Source organism: Macrotis lagotis, chromosome X, assembly GCF_037893015.1.
Source record: "Macrotis lagotis isolate mMagLag1 chromosome X, bilby.v1.9.chrom.fasta, whole genome shotgun sequence".
NCBI lineage: Eukaryota > Metazoa > Chordata > Mammalia > Peramelemorphia > Peramelidae > Macrotis > Macrotis lagotis.
In genome coordinates, this window is record NC_133666.1 from 477,773,531 (window position 1) to 477,799,003 (window position 25,473).

The window sequence follows — 25,473 nt, forward strand, 5'->3', positions numbered from 1 at the left end:
ATCTTAATCTAGCTCTAGTATAAAAGCTGAAATGAATGATTACTGTTTCATTAATGCCAACCTATTTAAGAACCTCTATAAGGATTCCTCAGGGCACACACATACTAGAGGAAAAGGGGATTCTAATTCTGTTTCAAATATGCCTTAATTCTTTCACCTAGGCATCTCTCATAATGTAGATAGGGAGGGATGAATTGAAGAAAACTCCTTTGATTCAGTTGGTCTTTTATGTCTAGAGGGGAAATGTTTAAGAAACACCTTAGTAAAATGAAATTGAAGATCACCTCTTCAGCAAGATTAGAATTTGATTTAGAGCTGGCCATTCTTCACAAGTCCTGAAGCAGTTTGAGCAAATGAACATATGTGGGTATTAAACATGTAAACCCATTGTAAGTTTTAGTGCATTCCTTTTCCTCTCCTTTTTCTTTAATGGTACATAATTGTCTTCATATCTATACATGCAAGTTAATATAGAAAATTAAATCAGTTAATCAGAAATTCAGACTAAATGAGTTAAAAGTATACCCTAATCCCAACCCCTACACACACACACACACACACACACACACACACACACACACAGACACAGATAATCACAGGATAATATATATTTTTCTGTATGCATTTACACTTCAGGAAAATTTTAACTAATTAATTCACTTTTAATTTGCATTCATTGATGCTTCAACTGAAAAATATCATTTTAATTAAACTCAGTTTAATAGTTATTTAGTTCTTTGTGAAGAGCATTATAATCCTTGTTAAGGAAGAGCAAACTTATAATAAGATATTGCATATTTATTGCCTCTTAGGCTACTGATATTGAAAGTTATAAATTATCTACAAATTTCAAAAGCAGAAATTAGAGACTCATGTGCATATTTATTTGCATTTGTATATGTATAAAGATATGTGTGTATATTATATGTGTAGGTATACATTCATATATATTCATGTGTATATAGGTTTGACAATCTAGAATCCAAGAGCTTTTGCATACTAATTTCATTGATGGAGGTTGATTATTCAATGCTCCTCACTTGCATGAATGACAGAGCTGATTAGATCTTGGGAGAAGAGAAACACTTTTTTGATTTCCACCTTTGAGAGGGAAGATAAGAGTGTCCATATATTCTTCTATGAGAAGGCTATGAGAAGAATCCAACATTTAGAAAAGGTAACACCACCATCATATTTTTTCTATTACACTAGAAAGTTTGGGAAATTTCCCTTGGTTAAGATCTGGAACTTTCTCTTGGATGTTTGGTGAGACATTTTGGTTTTAATGGGAGAGCTCATTCACTATGTATTGTCTAATAGATTATCAATTGTGTACCTTCTCTGATTTTTTTATTTGCTCTACTTAAGATAATTCTATTTACTTCTAAATGTGTGGGGTTTTTTGAGTCTTTTAGTGGGTAAGGAGTAGAACCTTGGATTAAAAAGTTTGAAGCACTTTTTTCCTATGAAATCAGAGGAGAGGGTGGAGGATAGAGACAATTCTAAATGAATACCCCTTATCCCTGAGGAGCTCAGAATAATATCCACAGGCCCTCTTCCTCTTTTGGCAGAAATCAAAATCTCCCTTAAAGAGGGTCAGGTGGAAGAAACTCCAGAAATATTTTTCATGCCTCCCTTAGGACCTTATATAGATGATGATGTTGCCATTCATTCTCAACCATGACGTCAGGAGCAGTGATGACATGACAAGCACATGAATTGGATTTGAGAGAGGGGGTGCTGTGCTAAGTCACCAGTCTCACTTTCTCCTACAGCATCATCTGGATCCAGTGGCCAGATATGAATCAGGACAATTGGAGATGGCTCTGGATGTGAGCAAATTACAAGTGACTTGCCCAAGGTTACATAGCTAGTAAGTAGCTGGTTTCTGAGCTTATAGTATCTGAACTCCCATCCTCTTGACTCCAAGACCAGTGCTCTATTCACTGCACCACCTAGCTTCCTTAGCCATCTTTAAATTCACATGGATGCACCTAACTTAAGTGACCAGTAAAAATATACACACTTCTACATACCTATGTATATGTATGCATTTGAACACATGTATATGTGTGCATATGTTTATTATAAATACCTACATGTCTAAAATGCTAGCTCAAAATTCACTACGAGTTTTCATATGGTACTGGTGAACTATTAGTTCTACAATGATGGACTTAAGTATGAAAGCTGCCCACATAATGTTGAAATGATACTTATTCTATGTCATAATCTCAATTAAATGCTCTCCTATTAAGGTCAATGATTCATATTTAGGATTACTACACAGATTTCCAAGACTAGTCTTTCTTGATGATGGAGGTACAGTTGACTGGATCTTTTGGGTTGCAGGTCATTTTAAAGAGGAGGAATTTGAGGCTGTTTAGCTAGCTTTTTATTTAGAGATCTATCACCTCACAACACTAACAGTAGCATTCCCATGGCTTGATTCCGGGTCTTTTCTTCCAACTCAGTCCTCATAGCCTTTACTGAGGGTAGGAGTCTATCTTCTCCAACATTATCAGTACTAATTATTGACTCATTGTCACCAATAAACAATCAATAAAACAAGAACCCTAGTAGTATCAGTATCACTCTACTTCTAACCTAGCCCTCATATTTAGCTGTCAGGGAAAAAATTTCCATGTAAAAGGGAACAACTATTTCCTAGCAACTTCTGACCCAATTACCACTAAGGAGGAAAATTAGGTAGCCTAAATGAAAAAACAAATAGCACTTATGAAGAGGCAGAATGCAGTATGTGGCATGCAAGTCAAACCACCCTTATCAGCTCAACCACCTCCTCCCTTTAGTTCTAGATGAAGATAAATAAGAACCTGGAGCTCAAGGGTCTGGGGAATAACAGTGGTTCCAGGTCAGTTGCTAAAATATTATCTAGAGAAGCATCACTGAAGAACTATGACTTGTCAACTGCTTATGAAAGTTTTCCAACATAACTATGGAAGATCTAGAAAAGAAAGTTTATGTTATGGTTATGAAACATCCCCACTAGGGCAATGCCAATCCATTGTTTGAGGCAACTCCTGATGATAGAAGATGGCCAATAAAATATTTGAAAGCTATTAAGCACAGCGCTAGTGAATTGTCTGAGAAGATGTAACACTACAAAATTTGGAGACTTTCGGGGGATTTACAAATAGGGTAAATAAACTAGTAGTGTTTAAAGAAATAGTCATTTGTTAAAGGGCTCTAAGTACTGGGAGGCTCTGGAGGTCTCACTTTATAAGTTTTCAAAAAATTATAAGCTATGGGAGACACTGACTCAGGACCAACCAGTTTATGATTCCCTCCTCAAGCAAAGTGCTAAACTTTGCCAGCACAGCAGAATTAAAGTGGGTCAAAGGATAATGAGACACTTAAACTTGTCATTGGGGCTTTTTGTCTCTCCTTTATTTAAATGTTCTGAAATTTTGCTATAACAGCCCTTGGAGTTTTATTCCTGGGGTCTCATTCTGGGAGAGTTTTGTGTATTCTTTTAGTGGTTATATTGTTTTCTTGTTCTGGGAGATTTGGACAGTTTTCCCTAATAATTTTCTGTCTGATGTTTTCCAGGCTTTCTGGTAGTCTGACATCATGGAGTATCTCTCTTAGATCTGTTTTCCAGATCATTTATTTTCCCCAAAAGGTACTCTACATTTTCTTCAGATTTTTCAGCCTTTTTATTTTGTTTGATAGAATTTTGTAGTCTTTTAGATTCATTAGTTTCTATTTGTTCAACTCTAATTTTTAGGGTTTTATTTTCTTTAATTACCTTCTTTTTCTCCTCTTTAAAGGTGCTGAATTCTCTAGCCATTTTTTCATAATTTTCCTGCTGATTCTTATTTCTTTTTTACATTTTTCTTCTTCCTCTCTTCTTTGGGTTTTTTTTTTAATTTTTTAAAGCTCTTCAATGAGCTTTTGGATTTGAGTCCAATTCAGAGACTGTTTTGAGATTTCTCATGTGTGAGATTTTTCACTGATTTCTTCTTCAGACAAGGCATTCTTATGATCTTTGTCTATAGTTTTCTATAATGAGCACCCTTTTAGCTTTTATGCCCATCTGTTGTTTTAGCTCTGCTCCTGGGGTATAGGGGATGTCAAAGTATTTTTTTCTTTTTGGCTGGGGCTGGGGTCCTGTCCCTGAATTGTCACTGGCCTAGATATTGCCTATGTAGTGCAGGCCTTGCCTTTGCAGAGGTTTGTCTCCTCCTTTATGTCCAGGTTCTGACTTAGCAGTGATTTGTTCTTACCCAGTCCAGTCTTTTACCCTAGTGTTCCCAGGATTCAGACTTTGTCTGAAGTTGGGACCCTCCCTACTGGCTTTCTCTCTAGAGTCTGGGACCTCTGCTGTTGTCAAGCTAATGGGACTTGGATTGCACTGTGGCTAAAAGCCTCCTGATGGCTTTGCCTACCCTCCCTCCTCCTGGACTTTACTTCTCCTTTTCCCTCAAAGAGACAGACCTTCACTGAAGATTCCACATGATGTCTAGCATTAAAAACTGCTTTGGATCTTCTCTTTTTCTTAGTAGGATCTGTAGCTTGAATGTCATAGCGGAGGCTTCATTTACCTTTGATAAGGGATTAGCTTCACACCAACATCTTCTTTGGTTTTTCCAAGTACATACATTCCTACCAGTTCTTGTGAATGTACTAAGTCCCTAGTCAGGAGTCTGTCTTTATTCAATATTAAGTCATAGCCCACAAATCTAAATCTCATTTTGGGATACTCTTCTCTGAGTGAATTGCATACTTCTCAAACACACTTCTGAATTACTTGCCTTTTATAGGTAGCACTTAAAAATGAATAGGTGTACTGATAAATTCCTTTTATTTTGCAAGACTAATCTAGCATTGTAATAAACTAGCATCTTAGAAAGTTTTATTCCTTTGTTTCCAAGCAAATTTCCCTATTAATTTTGACAAATTTTCAAAAGTTTCCAACTTCTTCTGCCTTGGATGCTTGCTATAAAATAGTTGACAGATATTTCCTTTATTAGTCTTTACCTGGGAATCAGCAAACCCCTCTGCTCTTCTTTTACCTGCTCATAGTAGAGGATTACTTATCTTTTATAACCTGTTCTCTTATTTTATTATCCCTTAGGATCAATAACTGTTTTATCCAAAGATGAAGCAGTATTTTTCTCCCCACTATCCTTTTATTCTTCCCTTTTCACTTATTGGAGAAGCTTTCCTTATGAGTATTTATCTTATTCTCTAACAGAGAACTGATTGGAACTATATATTTACCAGTCAAATGACTGTTGTATAAATTTAAAAATAGAGCATTCTGTGAAAATACCTGCAAAATCCTCCTTGGGATCTATATTTTCTGGAATTGAGGTTCTTAGGATTTTGAGAAATTTTTTGTTTTTGTTTTAGTTTCAATAGTTTGGCTTAGGTTTAGTTCCCCTGGGACTTCTTGTGAATATTTCAACAATGAAACTGTTTCTCCACTTTTCAACTGTTTAAATAATTAAGTAGATACTTAAGAACCAAAGAAATTCCATTTTCCTTCTTTCACTCTTCTTTTTATATGTTGCCATTTCATGTTATTTATATTACTTTAGCAACTCTTTATGTCTTTTCCTTATGTCCTCTTCATTTTACTTTTTTGCTCTCTTTGAGTTCCATTTTTCTCTTCTTTCATCCAAAATTCATTTATTTCTTCTATTCTTTTTCTTCCTCTTCCCCTATTCCTAAAATTAACTTTTATATTAAACTATATGTTTGTTTTATTTTTTTCTTTATTCTACTAATAACTAATAGACAGCTGCCAGGAAGGTTTTGCAGCCCAATTTGACCAATGTGAGTATTTGTGCAAAGATGAACATAAGATATAATTGAACCATTAAACTTATAACTTGCTATGATAACTATCAGTTCAACCTAAACAATACCTAAACAATATTTTTTTCCTTAAAGATTTTATTTGTTTTGCGTTTTACAATTTCCCCCCAATATTCCTTCCTGCCGCTCCATGGAAGGCAGTCTGTTAGTCTTTATTGTTTCCATGGTATACATTGATCTAAGTTGAATGTGATGAAAGAGAAATCATATCCCTAAGGAAGAAAAATAAAGTATAAGAGATAGCAGAATTACATAAAAAGATAGCGATTTTTTTTTCTAAATTAAAGGTAATAATCTTTGGTCTTTGTTCAAACTCCATGATTCTTTCTCTGGATATAGATGGTATTCTCCATCACAGATACCCCAAAATTGTCCCTGATTGTTGCACTGATGGAATGAGTAAATCTATCACGGTTGGTCATCACCCCCATAAAAATATTTTTCAATGAAATGAACCAGTGAGGTTCTCAGTGGAGAAGAGTTTTGCCCTCATTTGAGGTGTGAGCTTGGGCATGTCAGAATCAGTCACTTCGTAAAATTACATTGCTTTTTATAAATTTGAAAGGTGTGGAGGGCGGAGCCAAGATGTCGACAAGAGTGGATCCTGTCTTAGGCATTCTCTCATAAATCTTCGAAACTAAGACTCTAACTAAATTTTCAAGAGACAGAACCCAAGGAGGGACCCAGTGAGGCAGTTCTCCTACTCAAGGTAACCTGGAAAAGAGCAAGAAAGGCTCCGCTCCCCAGGGTTGGAGGGGCGGCCCTCCAGAGGGGTGGCCCACCAGAGCAAAAGAACTTCAGCCTCCTGGAAGCCGAGGCTCACAGCAGCAGGGGAGTTTTCTGACTTACACCCCCAGGAAGCACCAGGCACAAATTGGGGGAACAGCTGGGGGTCCTCTGCCGGAGCGAGCACGTGAAGCCCAGCCCTCAGGGCACACAGCGAGCAATGTGGCCACTGCAGCCCAGATCCAGAAAACAGAAGCCAGCGGGGCCTGTAAGCAGAAGCCCCCAGGGCATGAGCCCATTGAACCTAGGGAGGGAAGTGGAGAGAGAGACTGCCGAACTCTGTCCTCTGCCCTGGAGCAGTTCACTGGGGTTCTGACCACATTCAGATCCTGATCTCAGTCTAGGCCCCTCTATAGAACAGCAGGGCCCCCCACCTAGGCCCGTGGCAGAGGGGGGCGCTTATGGTCATTCACAGAGCAGGAAGGAGGACAGAGCCTCACACACCAAGATCCTTGTGGGAGTGTCCCAAAAGCTCAGGAAGCACCCCAAAACAGGCATAGGCTGGGAAAATGAGCAAGCAAAGAAGAAAGAGGAACACCATTGAGAAATATTTTGCATATGAGCCCAAGAAGGATCAAAATACTCAGTCTGAAGATGAGGAAGCACAAGCTCCTGCATCTAAAGACTCCAAGAAAAACAGAAATTGGGCTCAGGCTATGATAGAGCTCAAAAAAGACTTTGAAAATCAAATGAGGGAGTTAGAAGAAAGGTGTGAAGATAATTTTACAGTGAAATGCATGATTGCTGCCACTTGATAAAACTCATGTGTTTCAGAACAATTACATTTCAGAAGCAGCATGAGTTATCATCATCTGGTCCATACTACTATTTTATTGTAGGATTCATTTCATTACTTCTAACAGGATTTCAAAGAAGGAATTCTAAGCCTGACATTGAGCATACTGGGACAGTAGCATGGTTCAGGAATCATGCTCAGTAGTAGTTGTGTGTCTAATGATAAGGTTCTCCGAAATCTCCTATGTGTCAGTTAGCCTTCCTACATACCAGTCCTTTTATCTGTAAGTGAAAAATAATAGATCGATATGTTTCTCAAGTCTCTTGGGAATTAAACAACTAGAACTTAAACAAATTCACAGATTGATGTATATTTACTAATAAGCTTCTCTTCTCTGTGCAAGCAACTTTCATTACTATATATATATATATATATATATATATATATGTATATATGTTTTAAAATATGTGCTACTGGTTTTCTTAGATTGTGTCACATCAGCTTTGAACTGGTATATATCAAGATGCATCCTATCAATAAACTCTTTCAATTGAATAGAATCATTTTAATAATCATACTATTATATTTTCTTAGATATATTTTTCAATTTTCCCTCTTTTCTTCTTTTTAAATAAGTTAATTTGTTACATTTCATTTATTTTAGCATTAATTTATAAAATTCCCACCACCACAACATTTGCTAGCATCAGAAGGGGATGAATTACTTGTACTTTCTCATTCCTCACAAATGTAAGTTAATTTGCAATGATTTTTTTTTTAGGTTTTTGCAAAGCAATGGGGTTAAGTGGCTTGCCCAAGGCCACACAGCTAGGTAATTAGTGTCTGAGACCAGATTTAAACTCAGGTACTCCTGACTCCAGTGCCGATGATCTATCCACTTTGTCACCTAGCCACCCACCCCAAAGATTTTATTTAAAAGTTATGTACTTATCAGATTCTTCCTTATCTGCTAATCTTATTCTATATGCCTAGAATAATAGAAAATAAAAAAGGATCTGATATTACTTGTGGTGTCCCAAGCAATTAAAGAATAACAAATTTGTGTGACTAGAAGAAAAACTAAAATGTATTTGAACAATATTCTAGTCTTCAAAATCTTTGATATTTAAACCTCTAATATGATCTGGAAAGCCATAACTGAGAGGCAATACACCACCTTTTCTGGCATATCTTCAACTTTTGGACAACTGAGATTGATGAATGAGCTTATCCAGAAGAATTTTATATTTCTAGATTTGACCTGCGGTGGCCTTTTAAATTTAATACACTATAAAAATAATTAGCTTTTTTAAAAGTCCTGGATACAATTTAAGTGTCTCTTCTTTCTTCTTCTACTTTAAGGATTTGTATTAAATGAAAAGATAGTAACACAATCATCATTATTTTGGGTCCCTGGTAAAGAAAATTTTTAAGATTTAGGTAGAGGGGAGCAGCTAGGTGGTACATTGGCTAGAGCACTGAACCTGGAATCAGGAGGAACTGAGTTCAAATTCTTCCTCAGACACTTCATTAACAGACAATTTTGAGTAAAGAAGTAAATAGTATGTATTGTAAAGACAAACAGTGGAAACTAAAGTTGGGGAAAAATAGGTCTTTTTTTTCAGGTTTTCCCTTTCTTCTTTAGGTAGGCAAAATCGGGAGTATCAATCAGTGTTGTTGATAGGTTCTTTCTTCTTTATACAGTTAGAATAATAGTAAAATAATAGAATAATAAAGTTTATCAAGTATTTGATTTCTAATAATAAAAATAATATTAAAGATGCATGTTAATATAGCATTTTAAAGTTTAAATATTAAAGAATTAACATGATAGTATAATCTCTAAACATTGGACTTGGAATTGATATCATTAGTCCAGGTGCTAAATCTGATGCCTGTGAGTAAATTTCTTCATATCTTTCATATAAATTTTCTCATCTGTAGAAGTGGACCTCTCCATTTTGTCTCTAGGAAATTAATAAATCTTTAAGATTGAATCAGCCTAATATGGAAATATATTAAACTTATATTACCTATATTAGATTACTTGATAACATGGGGTAGATAGAAAGGTAGGTAGAAAGAAGGTAGATAGAAAAATGTGAAACTCAACAGCTTACAAATAGATGAATATGGAAAACTAACTTTGCATGAAATAATAAAAAATAAAATAGCACAAAAAAACGATTGAATCAGTCTGAATTCACTTGTCATCAGTACTTTCTCTTTTTTGTGATTGGAAGGTAGAGTGATGAGCTCCAAAACTTTCTTGTTACAAGTTTGCCCAGATCAGCCATCTCTTCTTTCTCCATTGTATTCCTTTGGATTTTTCCATCATGATTCTGTTCTCACTACTTAATCTCCAGGCTCTACTTCTTTAAGCTTACTTTTGTGTTTTGCCCTCCCTCTCTCAACTGGAGGCTTTTTTTGAGAGTACTGACTGTTTTTATTATATTTTTACTAACGCAACACAATGCCTGACACTTAGTAGGTTCTTAATAAATGTTTATTGACTAATTAACTAAAAGGATGCTATCTCATAGGGTTATTATGGGGATAAAATATGATATTTTATACATTTCAATACATATATTAATATTCATAATAATATTTGCAAAAAAATCATGAAAGCTATAGAAATTCATAAATATCAGATAGCATTAACATATTGTTAGTTACATATTTGTGGGCTAGGTATTATGGTTCATTATGCTCATTATTACCCTTTTGAATGAGGAAACTAGAGTTCAGAGAGGTAATTGACCTGTCCATGGACATTTAGTTAGTATCAAAGGAAGATTGGGGCCTAGATATCATTCATTCAACAATACTGGATGACAATGGTTCAAATATTTTATCCCCATTTTACAGATAAGGAAAATGAAGTGATATTCTCAGGGTCACAGAACTGGTGTTGGAGCCTGAATATGAATACAAATCATTCCCGACTACTTGGAAAATATTTTTTGGAAAGACTTTTGGACATCATTGTATCATCACATTATAGACTTAAAAATAGAAATAATTTTTGAGGCTACCTACCCTGCCTCTCTTATTTTATAGACTTAAACTGATTCCCAGAGAAATAAAATGGTCAAAGTATACTACCTATCTGCCTTAGTCTTTTGAAAATAAAATGAAATCTTTGTAATCATAATACTTTTTAAAATATTTATTGTTATAAAGATAATTTCTAAGCTACCATTTTAAACGTAAGATAAATTTAACTCTGCAATGTTTTAGCTTTATAATAAATAACAGCTCATATGTTACTCTTTTACTGTAGTCAATCATACCAATAGGAGGAATTTGCTTCCCCCTAAATAAAGGACTGCCAAAAACTTGATTATAAAATGTTGAATATGTATCTCCCTTTGTCATGCAAGATAATGTCAAGACTGCTCCTCATCACTATTGAAAAATGCTAAATTGGCAATTCAACAATGTCTGCAAACACCTTAGCCTTAAATATCCCTGCCCTATAGGTTTTCTATCATGCAGTTAATGATTTGTAATCATAAAGTCAGGGTTCCAAGAATGTTTGCTATTTAAAGGAACTCATTTGCAGAGTGTACTATGTTACTGGATAAATACTATTTTCTTTATAATCTTCATAACCCTTTTGCGATGTAAATGTTCATTCCTGATATATCAGGACATTCGAATTTAACTTTTTTGTGTCTTTCTTAAACAATTCTTGTCCTGAAGCATGTAATCATACAAGGCAGTATGATTCAAAGGAAATATTACCAGATTTGGAGACATAAGATGGATGAAGAACATGGACTCCGGAGTCACAAGAACTTTGGAAAAATTCAACAATGAAATGTGTAATACAACTTTTACCCTGGAAAAGTCATATCAGTTTCCAAAGCTGGAGAAAAATTAGACAATTGGATCAGATGATTTCTAAGGTCCATTTCAGCTATGATCCAAGTGCCAATTCTAAAACAAATTGGAGCACATAGTCACTAATATATTTATTTAGAACTTTCTGTAAAAAATATTCATTTGAATCCTTGACCTTAATGAAGTATTTTAACTATAATAATTAATGAATATTACCTACTAAAAATGAGGAAATAATTTTTATATGTGCATAGAAATGAAATATCCACACCAATGAAAGATCATAGGCTCAAAGAAATTAGAGCTACCAGGAAATGTAACTACAATTTAATTCAATCATTTCATTTTACAAACAGGTATATTGAGACTTGAGGAGGTAAACTGCTTTTCTCCAAAAAACCTATAAATAGTCATTATTGTAATATAGGAAAAAAAGAATAAAGTGAAAAAACCTGATTTTTATTAAGCATTTACTATGGACTAAGCAATGTCTTAAGTACAAGAGAATCAAATTCAAGTTAGTAAGTCAAGTTCTTTCCTCAAATTCATATTCTACTCTGAGAAGACAACAGATATACATAAGGTGTGGCCAGGTAAAAGTGTTTTTAACAGAAAAGTCAGAATGAATGATGACTAGAGTCATGGGGCAAGAGCTTGATATATCCTTAGTAGATTTAATACTGTTAAGTCATTCCCCAGTTGATAACTGGTCAATGGATAGCAATAGACAGTTTTCAAAAACAATTAAAGATGTATATAATCTATATATAATCATATGAAAAACTGCTCCAAATCATTATTGTTTAGAGAAATGCAAATTAAAACAACTATAAAGTATCACCTCATACTATCAGATTGTCTAAGATGAGAAAAAGGAAAATGATCTTTGGAGAGATTGTGGGAGGAGTGGGACATTGATGAATTGTTGGTGGAATTGTGAACAGATCCAACCATTCTCGAAAGCAATATGGATCTATATCCAAAGAACTATAAAAATGTTCATTATTTTTGACACAGCTATTCCAATTCTAGGCATATATACAGAAGAAATCATAAAAAATGGGGAAAGTCCCACATGTTCCAAAATATTGATAGCAGCTCTTTTTACTGTGACAAAGAACTGGAAATTGAAGGGATGCCCATCAATTGGTGAATGGCTAAACAACTTATGGGTCATGAATACTATATAATATTATTGTTCTATATGAAACCATAAATGTTCAAAAGAGAAGCATGGAATGAGTTACAAGATCTAACGCTGAGGGAAGGTAGCAGAACCAAGAGAACAATGTATACATTAACAACATTGTGAGATGATCAACCTTAATGGAAGCATCTTGATGGAGAGCGAGGATAACTGTATTAGATCAGTTATGGATAATGTTATCTCTATCCAGAGGAAGAAAAAACAAAACATAAACAAAAACAAAAACAGCCCTTCAGAATCTGATGAACACTTCATAAAAAATGATCTTTTATGCATCTCTTTCCCTCAATCCTAATTCCTCATACAAAAAATAACTAATCTGTAAACATGTTTCTCAAATATGTATATACAATGTTAATCTCAATGTTCACTACTGAGGGGAGGGGGGGTGGGAAGGGAGGGGGGAGGGAATTTTGTAACTTTAAAATATACATTTCTAAATGGATGAATGCTAAAAAAAATTAAATTGATGAACTTTAAAAAAACTGTTGATTTGATTAACATTCACATGACTAGAATTTTAAGACTAGGGATTTGGGGTATAGTGGCAGACATGGATGAGAGATAATCAGGAAAGGGAAGCCTGAGGCTAGTCAGAATAAGGAAAATGCTCAACAATTGGCACTCATGGGGCACAGGGATAGCTTTTTTTGAGTATTAGGCCTGAAGTAAGTCTTTCTGAAATTGAGTCTTGTTTGACTACTGAATATGTGAGATCATAGGCAAGTCACTTCAAATTTCTGAGACTCAGGTTCCTTATGTAAAAAATTTTCCCCACTACACAACACTAATGCTTTTGAAATCTTGTAATGATTAAGGAATTAAATAGTTCAAGAAAAATATTTTAAATTAGCCAGTCCATTAGTGCAGACTCATTTCTGTTACTTTACTACTTAACTGCCACTATCACCAATGTTAAACCTAAAATTGTAAAACCTTATAAATATAGGGATAAATTGAAATTACAGAAAATATTGATTAGACATTTTTAAGTTTTATTCTCTAAGATCTTACCTATAACCAGTAGGTGATGACCATTTGAGGTAATGACATTCTTGAACCTGGTAAAAACTGAACTTTTATACATAAAACAGAAAATAAGGAAAATTATTAATGTACTTTTCATGAAATTTGCACAATAATAACTTCCCCAAACTGTTCATCAGACTATCATCTTTATACAATACTGTCTGATTTCTTATTGTCTCTTCCTGGCAGGACAAGCCTCCCAGCATCTTGGTCATTGTTCTTCTGAGTTTGCAATTACATAGGGGAAGATACCTTGGAGTTTTAATGTCGTACTAAGTTAGGAAGGTGACTGATGTGAAGGGTGAGTACTCTCTAAAGAAATCATTTTTAAAATCAGTAATATGGTTTTGAGAATCTTAACACCCAGAAGATAACATAAAGGTTTAAAACAAGACACTAAATGAATGCTAAGAATGAGAGGAAGAACAAGGAAAAAGAGAAAAGACAAGGAGATTTATCTGGATAGTTATAGTGTGTACATGAGCAGGAAAGAGTGGGGGGGGGACATCAGGATGCACATATGATGAAGTTGAGTGGTAGAACAAGCAATGCCCAATACAAAATGTTTCTTCCCAGATTTCACTATAGCTAGACTGGCACTACCAAATGGAGTTGTGTAATAAAATATATGTATGTGTAGTAACAACAGCAGCAGCAGGAAAAGCAGCAATCTCAGTGGTGTATGTTCCCAAAGATCTCCTTAAATATAGGAATGGCTTTACCATTAGGATAAAACTGCCTTTATCACGGGGAATGGGTTTACTCAATAGACATTCTTAACTTTTCTTTATAGCATAAACTAATTTTACAAGTTCATGAATAACTACTCATCTATATTAACTACAAGGACAAATGGTGAACATTCTACAGTTGCAAAGACTTTTTTGAGAATTCTGTATTCATATTAAATAGAAAACATTAGTGTCAAAAATGATTCTATTCTTAGAAGTATACTACATCTTAAAGTCTTCTTTTTTGTGGATGAAAAGATTATTGAAGAATAAATTAATTTCATGACACAGAAATGTCTATCAAGCCTCTTCATGTCATGAGATGAATAGGAGATATTTTTAAAATCTGAGTATGACACTGTATGTATATAGACTAGTATCTCTCTGTGAAATATAATTATTTCTATAGGTAGATTTTTAGACTTTTTTAAAGTAGTTTCTTAAGCTTAGGAAAAATTTAAACTTCAAATACAGAATAAGTTTCTTGGGCATTTTGTTGAATATATCTATAGACATACATACTTTTTTACATTTTATATACATGTATATATGTAGGAATGTTTATATATTTGTATTTCATACAAATAATAAAGTTTCAACAACTTTAGAGCTTTCTGAACCATTATTATTTATATTTATTTTGGAATTATTTTTGGAGAAGGAAAAATTTGAATTGAGGTCATGTTATTAAAGATACATAGAAATGGGAAGAGTATTTCAAGATAAGAGATTGGCATATCATAAAGGAAGGAAAATGTAAATTTAGTCTATACACCGGTGGATGCTGTCTTTTGAACTGATATACTACTAGTATTTCTACTCACATCCTCAAAGTCTAATTAAATATTTGACTCTGAGTAAGAAAATTCTTTTTAACTCCTTTTTGCTCTTCTGATGCCAACTATGAACCATATGCTACCCCATTACTTCAAAACCCATTTACATGGGGCACTCTTTTTTTGGTTTGTTTTTAGGTTTTTGGCAAGGCAAATAGAGTTAAGTGGCTTGCCCAAGGCCACACAGCTAGGTAATTATTAAGTGTCTGAGACTGGATTTGAACCCAGGTACTCCTGACTCCAAGGCCAGTGCTTTATCCACTACGCCACCTAGCCACCCCCATACATGAGACACTCTTAATTAGTATAGATTGATTAACCAAGGATTAATTTTGGGGAATTAATTTCTAGGTTCAAAATGAGCTCTTGGTTTCTTTCCCTTCACAAAGAATAAATGACCCAAATGGTATATCCAAGGTTTAAAACTTGTCTTCCAGTTCCACCTTGAAGATACATTGAAAAGAATGGGAAAATATCCAAGTCAACAGAAAACAGAGAAAATATACAGACAAAAATATATGCCAGATATGCCAGATAATACATGTAATGAATAAGTCCTACCAATAGGAGTGAAATGAAAGAGAGAGACAGACAGACAGACAGACAGACAGTCAGAGAGACAACAAGAGACAAAAAATAGAGTAATCTCACCAGTGAAATCTCCCTTCTGTCTCTGGTAGAATAATGTAGGGATAGTGATTGAAATGCTCACTTCTTTACATGTTCACATCTTCCCAGAGACTTTCCTTTTCTTTAGGTAACTGAAAAGAGTCTAGAACCACACTGTTGACTTTACCCTCGAATTTGGAAGACAAGATCAAAATTTTTCTTTTCTCAAATTTTTACCAACTCTGCCCCCTCATGAACACATGAAGCATTAAATAATTAATTTACACTTATAATGAGGGTCCTTTGCAAATGGATTTCAAAACCCAGGCAACATATATAGATTACAGTGGCTGGTAAAGAAAACTGAAAATGTCTGAGTGATCTTTGACATATTTCCTTTTTAGTTTGAATTCCCATTTACCTTTACCCATTATTATTTTGATAGTTATAAGATTTGACCTATGAAAATTTCTAGAACATGTCACTTTTTTCCCATCTTATAACTTTGCTACCATACTAGTGAAGGCCCCTATCTTCTGAATCCTCGATTATCACAATAGCTTGCTAGTGACTTTCATTGTAACAATTCTCTTTCATTATTTAATATACTTTCTATTCAGGTACCATTGTGATTTTCCTAAAATTCAGATCTTACTATCTCACTCCATCTCCCCATCTGTTAAGTACAGTAGTTTCCTATCATTTCTTGGTTCATATAGAAAATCCTTTGTTTGGTGTTCAAAAAACTAGCCTTCTCCTACCCGTGTACTTCCTATTATTTTTATCTCCCTATTCACTATTCACCCTATTCACCCCTTATTCACTAACATTGGGTTCTGACTACTCCACAAAGAAGACATTCCATCTCTTGGCTCCAGGCATTTTCTCTTTCAGTCCTACATGCCTGAAATGCTCTTCCTTCTTATCTCCACCTCTTGATTTCCATAGATTCCTTCAAGTACTAGTTAAAATCTTACCTTCTATTGGAAACCTTTTCCAATTTCTTTGTGCCATCCCTCTGTTAATAATTTTCAATATTGTATATATTTTATCACATACATATGTATATACATACATGTTTATGTATATACATATGTATGTATATATATGTGTGTGTAATTGTATATTCTCTCCTCCATTTAGAATATAAGATGAGCTCCTAGAGGGCTTAGAATAATGGATGGCATATAGAGGCACTTAAATGTTTATCAACCTACTGACTGACCGCTCATTATCAACTAGATTACTCCTTCTAACAATATAGATACTATTCTCATTAAGAGTGACTCTTGTCTGTGTCCTCTATTGTTGTTCAAACCTGTTGAACTCTTGAGGAGTCATTTTATTGACTTGTAATTCTATGAACTATGCTATTCTATGGGGTTTTCATAGCAAAGATACTAAAGTGGTTTGCCATTTCTTCTCAGGTGTATTAAGACAAATAGAGGTTAAGTGTCTTGCCCAGGGTCAAACTAGCTGTAACTGTCTGAGGTTTTCCTGATTCCAAGCATAGTGCTCTTATCTACTGAGTCATTTTGCTATTTACTATATTTACTATTTACTATGTCCTCTGTAATAATACCCAAAATATGGGAATTTTTCCTCAAGTTTCCTTGATATTATAGATACCAGGAGAATTTATGCATTACTTATAAGGCTTGAGATGTTACAGAACAAATGAAGTCACTTCACTGTTGTTAGATGTTGTCATAAAAAATAATATATACCTCCATTCTATTTTTGAATATAATTTTTAATTGTTTTTGAAGATCTGGATCAATTATATCTTTCACATCATTTAGGGCTTTCTACATTTTTCCCCTTTTCTTTTATACTTCTTGAAATTTTAGAATATACTATTGATATTAGTCTTTCATCAGACTCCTCATAGATTATACAAAGGGTTTATTTTATAACCCGAATTTGACCTTTCTAGGTCAATTTTCTCTCTTTTGAAGGAGATTAAACTTTTGTTGGTTAGAATAGTTTTCGTGCTTTATCTTAGCATCTGATTGATATCAGTTAAACTTTAAGAAAGGGTGATAACCAAGATCAGTTTCCTTTTCTTCATTCTCATTTTTTTATGCTCACAGCTTATTTTAGTGCACCAGGTTAGAATTGCCTCAATTACATTCTTGTCTTCTCATTTCTATTCTTTCTTCTAATTTAGTATTGATTGTGGTATTTATTCTAGCAATCTATAGACTTAGCCTACAAAAGCAACTAATTTAACAATGACTCCCACACCAATAGGCAATCATTTTCTGTCTAAGTGTAAAAAATTTTCAGGGTTTTTGTGGCTGTTTAGTGCTCACTCTATTGGGCATCTCTCCATTGGTCTATTAAAGAAAATATTCATTTTTTGTAAACATAAGGCTTCAGTATACTCTAATCTTATTCTTGAGCTGTTTTCCAAAATCTTTCTTTAGATTTATATCAAGTAATTAACTGTTATAGGTTCAGAGAAAGTTCTTTGTAGAATTGCACTACCTTGGTATCAGGACCAGCTGGCTCCTGTCTGTGTGGGAGTTGCAGAAAGTGATAGTGGGCACTGAGCACATGTCTAGCCATGAGGGTATATGAGAAGGACTTAATGGAGACCCTGCAAGTTAGTGTAGGGCTGCTGTGCTCCAGGATAAGGCTTGATAGTGACTGTTGTTGAATAGAATGTTAGAGAACAAGAAAACTGTGCATGATCAATGGGGCCCAGGTCATTACATTTGGGTAATGGCTGGTCCTGGCTTGATTTGAATGCTTGGAGTTACAGGGGAGATTTCTAGAGTCTCTTTTCCTACCCCAAATTGAGAAGATGGCAAAAGTCAATGCAACAAGTGGCAGATAAAGGAGTGAGATACAATGAGCTTTGAGCCACACTACCATGTCAGAGATCCATTCATCCAATAGTTGCATCTAGAAGCTGAGGATGTATAAAGTGCCTGGAATGGGATGAGAAAGGAGACTTGCTATCGTCTGGTTCCAATGTGGGATCTCTTGCACTACAAGAAGATATTCTTTATCCACACAGGATACACAGTCAACATCTTCTCTATCAAGTTTCTACCCCTGTCAAATAGAGTTGCTTCCTTCCTATAACAAGTGAAGCAACAGGTCAGTGAGACTTTTTTTTGCCTGTTAACCATGGACTTATAGACTATTGTATTAAAGATATGCAGAAGGTCTTCCACAAAGCCATTCTCTATAGGAACCACCCTGTTGCCTACATGAAGTACAAGTGGGATGTGAATTATTGAAGTTCCCTGAGGGATTGTCTCAAGGCCATCTCCTTGACCCTCTGTTATTTGAAGGCTTATTTCCAGGGAACACAATGTTTCTTCAAGCTCATATATGTGGTTGAGGTCCTGCAAGTCCATAGCAGGGTCTGTGATGCTCTAGACCAAAACATCACTGCAGCTCTCTTATCTTTGAGTGATAGTGAAAATAAGGGATTGAAGAGCAGCAGCCAAAAGGACTCCATCTCAGAAGACAAGATGGTACTATGGGCACAGAATTATGGCTGTCACTTCCAGTACTGTGGGCAAGGCAATACCCCTATAGACATCAAAGCAAATTTCTTGGGCAGTAATGCACAGTATATTATCAGAGGTTCAGAGAATGATGGCTCTTTCTTCATATGGGAGAAGGAAACAATAAATCCAGGGCATGTGCTTTAGGGGGATGAGTCCATAGTCAGCTGTCTGCAGGCCCACCCCAGCTCCTGGTCCTTGAGGAGAATAGCCATTCACTATGCTAATGGCCCTTCTCCAGCTCTGCTTGGTCTCATTGTGTGACTTCTTTCCTAGAACCTATTTCCATCCTTTTTTTAAATTGCCCCTCAAGCTTCCAGCATCTTCTCACAATAATGCTAAGTAAGGGCTCCTATCTACCATCCCTCCCCTGACCATGGAGTTCTCCTCATCTGTCTTTACTCTTCATTTTATGTTCTCTATTTTGCTGAACTTCAGAACAGCAAAGAAGTTTCAGGTGCCACCCCACCTCACATGGATATATGCACATGCTGGTGGTGAATTTAGTCTCCTTCACCCTCCCCCATGTCCATCTCTACCTATAGATAACTTTCTTCCCCATCCCCCTCTCTACCCAAACCTCACACTCCCATCTTCCAGTCAGATAGAGGTCACCACTGAGTGCATCCCTGCATCTGCTAGGTAGCCAGAATGATGATCAATTTAAAATCCATTTCATTGTTTTAAAAGTAAAAGTAGGGGGGTGAGTTTAGGGGAAGATGGAGAGTGAATGTCTGGGGACATCTTCTTTTGGTAGTGTCCTTGCTTGGTAGTGAAGTACATTTATTGGTGAAGGAAACAGTTACTGCTGGAATTTGCTCTATTCTTTTGGCGGGGGGAGTGGCAGTGAGTGGTGGTATTGGCAGACATGATTCCATGGGTAAGACAGGGAGACCTGTCATAACCCCTTAGATTTCCTGCCTCTAAGGGGACTCTCATTCTACTCCAGGCTAGCTCCCCTTTAACACCTTTGCATGCTCAATCTCTCTCTCTCTCTCTCTCTCTCTCTCTCTCTCTCTCTCTCTCTCACACACACACACACACACACACACACACACACAGTAGAAGAAACACAACCTCACTGTCTTCTTGGGCAGGAGCAGAAAATTTTGTTTGTCTGCCCTCCCCTCCCCACAACTCCACAACTCCAGCAGAGATAAGGTGATGAAGCAATTGATTAAAAAATACTTTGCTCTTCCAAAAGAAAAAAAAAACAGGGGGTGGGGATGATCTGTCATCATCAGAAGCCCCTGTGCCTCCCCACTGCTCAGATCTGTGATCTGATAGATCATGTCAAACAGTATCACCTCTAGGGAATTGTCAGGAACTGTTGTGTGTGGGATCACTGTAAACTACCATCACTTGGTGACCTTGAGCACCAGAGCCTGATTGTACTAAGTGCAACAGGAGTGGGAGTGGATTAGAGACTGAAAAAGATATTTAAGCACTGGCATTTGGTTCAATAAATGGAGACCTTGGTGTACAAAGGGAGAACTTGTCTTCCTTGTCTTCTGGCCCTTCAATACTTTCTTGGGAAAAGATAAGGGAATCCAGAAAGCAACTCAACATATGGTGTCTGAACAGGGATAGGAAGGTAGAGTTAACTAAGTGAAGTCTGGATTAAGGACCAGCAGATACAAGAAAGGAAAAATCCCAGGCAACACAAGTTTACCATGGGACTGATGTTAAGGAAGTTGGTACAAAGAGGTGTGGAGGAAAGTGAAGGTAAAGAGAAGGTGTATTCACATCCATGGCAGGAAACAAAAGAAATAAACAAATATCATCAAGAAAAGCCTAGGATCAGCCCTACAGAACTTAGCAAAGAGACTTCAGCAGTATAAAAAAGCCATCAAAAAAGAAAAAGATCAAGGAGATAGTATGATGAATCTAGGAGGTGAATTTCAGTCACATCCTGTTATTGAGGACCCAGATCCTTTTAATCCAGGAAACCTTAGGTGAAGCAGTCAGGGATTTAAAGAAGGCAGTGGGTGAATATGGGCCAATATCACCTTTTTTCTGGCTACTATTGGATACACTTGCTACTCCATATTAACACCTAATGATTGGAAGCAGATAGTTAGAGCATGTTTGTCACCTGGACATTCTGTTTTTTAGAAGATGGAGTTTATAGAGCAATGTAGACAGATGGCTCTGAGGCATGCACAAGATCCCAGTGCCACCACATATTATGAACAATTAAGTGGCACAGGTCAGTTTTTCCAACAGTGCAGACTAACTATAATATGGGTTGGAGACATATAAAAGAATTGCGACCTGTGTAAAGAATGCTTATGGATGTATTCCAGTACAAAATGATAAGAAAGAACCATCTGCACTTATTAAACAAAGAAATGATTAGGATTTTGCAGCTTTCTTTGCCAGATTGCAGGCGGCAGTAGGAGGAACTTTTAACAGATATAGTAGGAATAGAAGTATTAATAAAACAATTAGCATGCGCTAATGCAAATGCTGATTGTCAGAAAGCAAAAATTGGCTTAAGAAAGGATGCCACCATTGAGGTAATGATTCAAAGATGTGACAGAGTAGGGTCTCAAGTGTATCATGCAGAATTAATGGCAGAGGCATTTACTAATGTGCACATGAGAAATAAAGAGAAACAGACTTGCATTGTTTGTGGAATATCTGGACATTTAAAAAAAGATTGTTGGAATGTCCAAGGAGCTAAACCCAGAAAGGTCAGGGCACATCATCCTAAAACTCCATGCCCAAAGTATGAAAAAGTAGGACACTGAACATCAGAATGTGAACAAGGAAATTTAAATGGAGAAAGGGGCCCTCTTCCTAGACCCCCCTCAAAAACAATCATAGGGTATGGCAGTTCAGGACCAGCAGGAGGACCAGCAAGAGATGGAATAGAAAAACCTGTATGCGGCCTTGGCAGCAAGTCAGCCCATATCAAACTATTGATGGTCAAAAGTGCTGGGAAATTTAGGTTGCCTCATATACTTCTATTGAAGTATCTATTCACCCTTAATGATTAATGGATGAGGAATTTGCAATCATTTTAGCTCCATCTAATCCAGAGTATACTCACATTATGACTTTAGTAAAGCACATGAATGGGGAAATTTTCTCTATTGCAATAATCAATGCTAATGATGGTGATAGCTACATAAATAAGAACCAATGCAAAGCCCAGTTACATGTTTTTTCAAGATTTGGTATAAATAGGAAGGAAAGTGAGTTGAAAAATGGACCAAAACAGAGAAACCACAACGAAATTATGTTTACAACTATGATTTCTTCAGAAAAACCTGTGTGTTATCCAAGTAGAAGTAATTGCTTTCCTAGGTTTGATTGACACTGGGTCAGATAGGACTGTGTCCCCCATACAAAACTGGATATAACCTTGGCCTAAACAGGCTGCCTATACTAACCACTACTAGGCACTGGAGGTAGACAGGAAACAGAAATTTCTTATCAATCCTTGAAATGAAGAAAAAAAAATAAGGCAGGGACTATCACTCCTTTCATAGTTGAAGGAGTCCCTACAATATTATGGGGAAGAGATATATATTATTATATCAATTAGGCATTAGAATTAGCACAAATTCTCTGATTAGGGCTACTGTTGAGTTGGTAAGTGGAGTCTCCAAGACAGCACTGCAGGGGACAGAGCTTCTTCTTCAGCAGCAGCAGTCTGCCACCGAGTGCCAGGGCCATGAATGGGATGCAGAGAACCTACTTGCCATGTTTTTTGACCACTATTGCCTGCCTGATTGTGCTATGTGTGTTGAACGTGACCCTGACACAGACCCTGACACTGACTCACACAGACTCTGATGCTCCACCAGAGGGCTGTGAATTGAACACTAACTGCACTTGCTCTGTTGAGAGTAAAAATGTCACATGCTATTGGACAGTTTGTAATGCTTTCGACTACTGTTTAGAAAATGCAACAACTCCAAATTGCATTGTAGTCAACAAGTAATTACAAATGTTTGCAGAGGTAGGGGGGGAGGGAAAAGGGAAATCCTTTTTCAAACATCAAAACTCAAGCTTATGTCTCAGATGGAATGCAGGTTTCCAAAAACTTATTCTAGAAATAAAGAGACCCTCATGCCTTCTTCCTGGTTCAGGGGGGAAGGGGAGATTGGTCAATGACTATTTTTTCAATAGGTTATTGATGGGGGGGGCAGGGTCAAGATGGTGACAGAAGAACATACTCTCTTAGGTGCTCTCTCTCTGATATTTCCAAACTTATAAAATAAGGACTCTAACTAAATTTTTGAAAGACAGAACCCACAGAGGGATCCATTGAGGTAGTTCTCCAGTCCAAGGTAACCTGGAAAATAGCAGAAAGGCTCTGATGCATGGGGTTAGAGGGGTGGCTGCCAGAATGAAGGAACTTCAGGCTCCTGGAGGAAGCCCCAGGGCACTGGGAGCTACACCTTATGGCAGTGTGGGCAGTTTCCTGAGCTGCACCCTGGGGAGCACCGGGCACAACTTGGAAGACCAGCGGGGGGACCTCTGTAGGGAGTGAGCACATGAATCCCAGCCCTTGGGGCACTCAGTGAGCAGTGTGGCCACAGTAGGTCAGATCCAGGAACCAGAAGCAGGTGGAGCTGGTAAGCAGGAGCCCCCAGGCTTCAGTGCTCAGCCTTGATAGGAGAGAGGAGAGAGAATTGTGAGGTCTTCCCTCTGTACCTGGAACAAGACTCTAGGGCTCTGATCACATTCAGATCCTGATCACAGTCTAGGCCCCCCATAGAACAGCAGCCCCCTCCAACCTCAGCCCCGGAAGAGAGGTATGCTTGTGGTGATTCACAGACCAGGAGGGAAGACAGTGCTTCACACAGGGAGATACTTATGGGGGTGGAGCATCCCAATAATACTCAACAGCTCAGGAAGCACCCCAAAACCAAGCACATGCTGGAGAAATGAGTAAATAGAGAAAAAAGAGGAACACCATTGAGAAATACTTTGTCTATGATCCCAAGAATGATCAAAATACTCAATCTGAAGATGAGGAAGTACAAATTCCTGCATCTAACGACTCCAAGAAAAACAGAAATTGGGCTCAGGCTATGACAGATCTCAAAAAAGATTTTGAAAATCAAGTGAGGGAGATAGAAGAAAAATTAGGAAAAGAAATGAGAGAGATGCAGGAAAAACATGAAAAAGGAGTCAGCAGCTTAAAAAAAGAGAGAAAAAAATGCTGAAGAAAATAGCATTTTAAAAACCAACATAGGTCAAATGGATAAAACAGTTCAAAAAGTTATGAAGGAGAAGAATGCATTTAAAAAGCAGAACTGGCCAGATGGAAAAAGAGATAAGAAAGCTCTCTGAGGGAAACAAGTCCTTCAAATGTAGAATGGAACTGAGGAAATCTGCTGATTTTATGAGAAATCAAGACACAACATTTCAAAACCAAAAGAATGAAAAATTAGAAGAAAATGTGAAACATCTCATTGAAAAAAAGCAACTGATTTGGAAAACAGATTCAGGAAACATAATTTAAAAATTATTGGAATACCTGAAAGGCATGATCAGGAAAAAGAGCCTTGACACAATTTTCAAAGAATTACTACAGGAAAATTGCACTAATATCCTAGAAGCAGAAGGCAAAATAGAAATTGAGAGAATGCATTCATCTCTCCTGGAAAGAGATCCAAAAAAACACCCCCCAGGAATATTATAGCCAAGTTCCAGAACTCCCAAGTCAAAGAGAAAATATTACAAGCAACCAGAAGGACACAATTCAAATATTTGAAGTCAGAATCGGACAGAACTAAGCAGCAGCTACATTAAAAGCTCATAGGTCTTGGAATATAATATTCTAGAAGGCAAAAGAGCTTGGAATGCAATTGAGAATCAACTACCCAGAAAAACTGATCATCCTCTTCCAGGGAAAACGATGGACTTTCAATGAACCAGGAGGAATTTCAAATATTCCTATTGAAATGGCCAGAGCTGAACAGAAAATTTGATCTTCAAATCCAGGACTCAGGTAAAGCATAGAGAGTGGAGGAGAAGGGTAAAATATGAGGGACTTAATGATAATGAACTACATGTATTCCTGCATAGAAAAATGATATTGATAATACTCATATGAACCTTCTTATTTAATAGAGCAGGTAGAAGGAGCTTTTATAGATGAAACACAGGAGAGAGCTGAATTTGAAGATATAATATAGTGTAAAAAGGGAGTCAATGGCTAAAAGGGAAATTTAATGGGAGAAAGAAAAAAGAAGGGGGGGGGAATAGGCTAAGATATTTCATATAACAAGATTTTTTTATTACAATGAGCTATTGCAATGATATGGAAGGGGGGAATGCAAGGGGGAATGAGGGAACC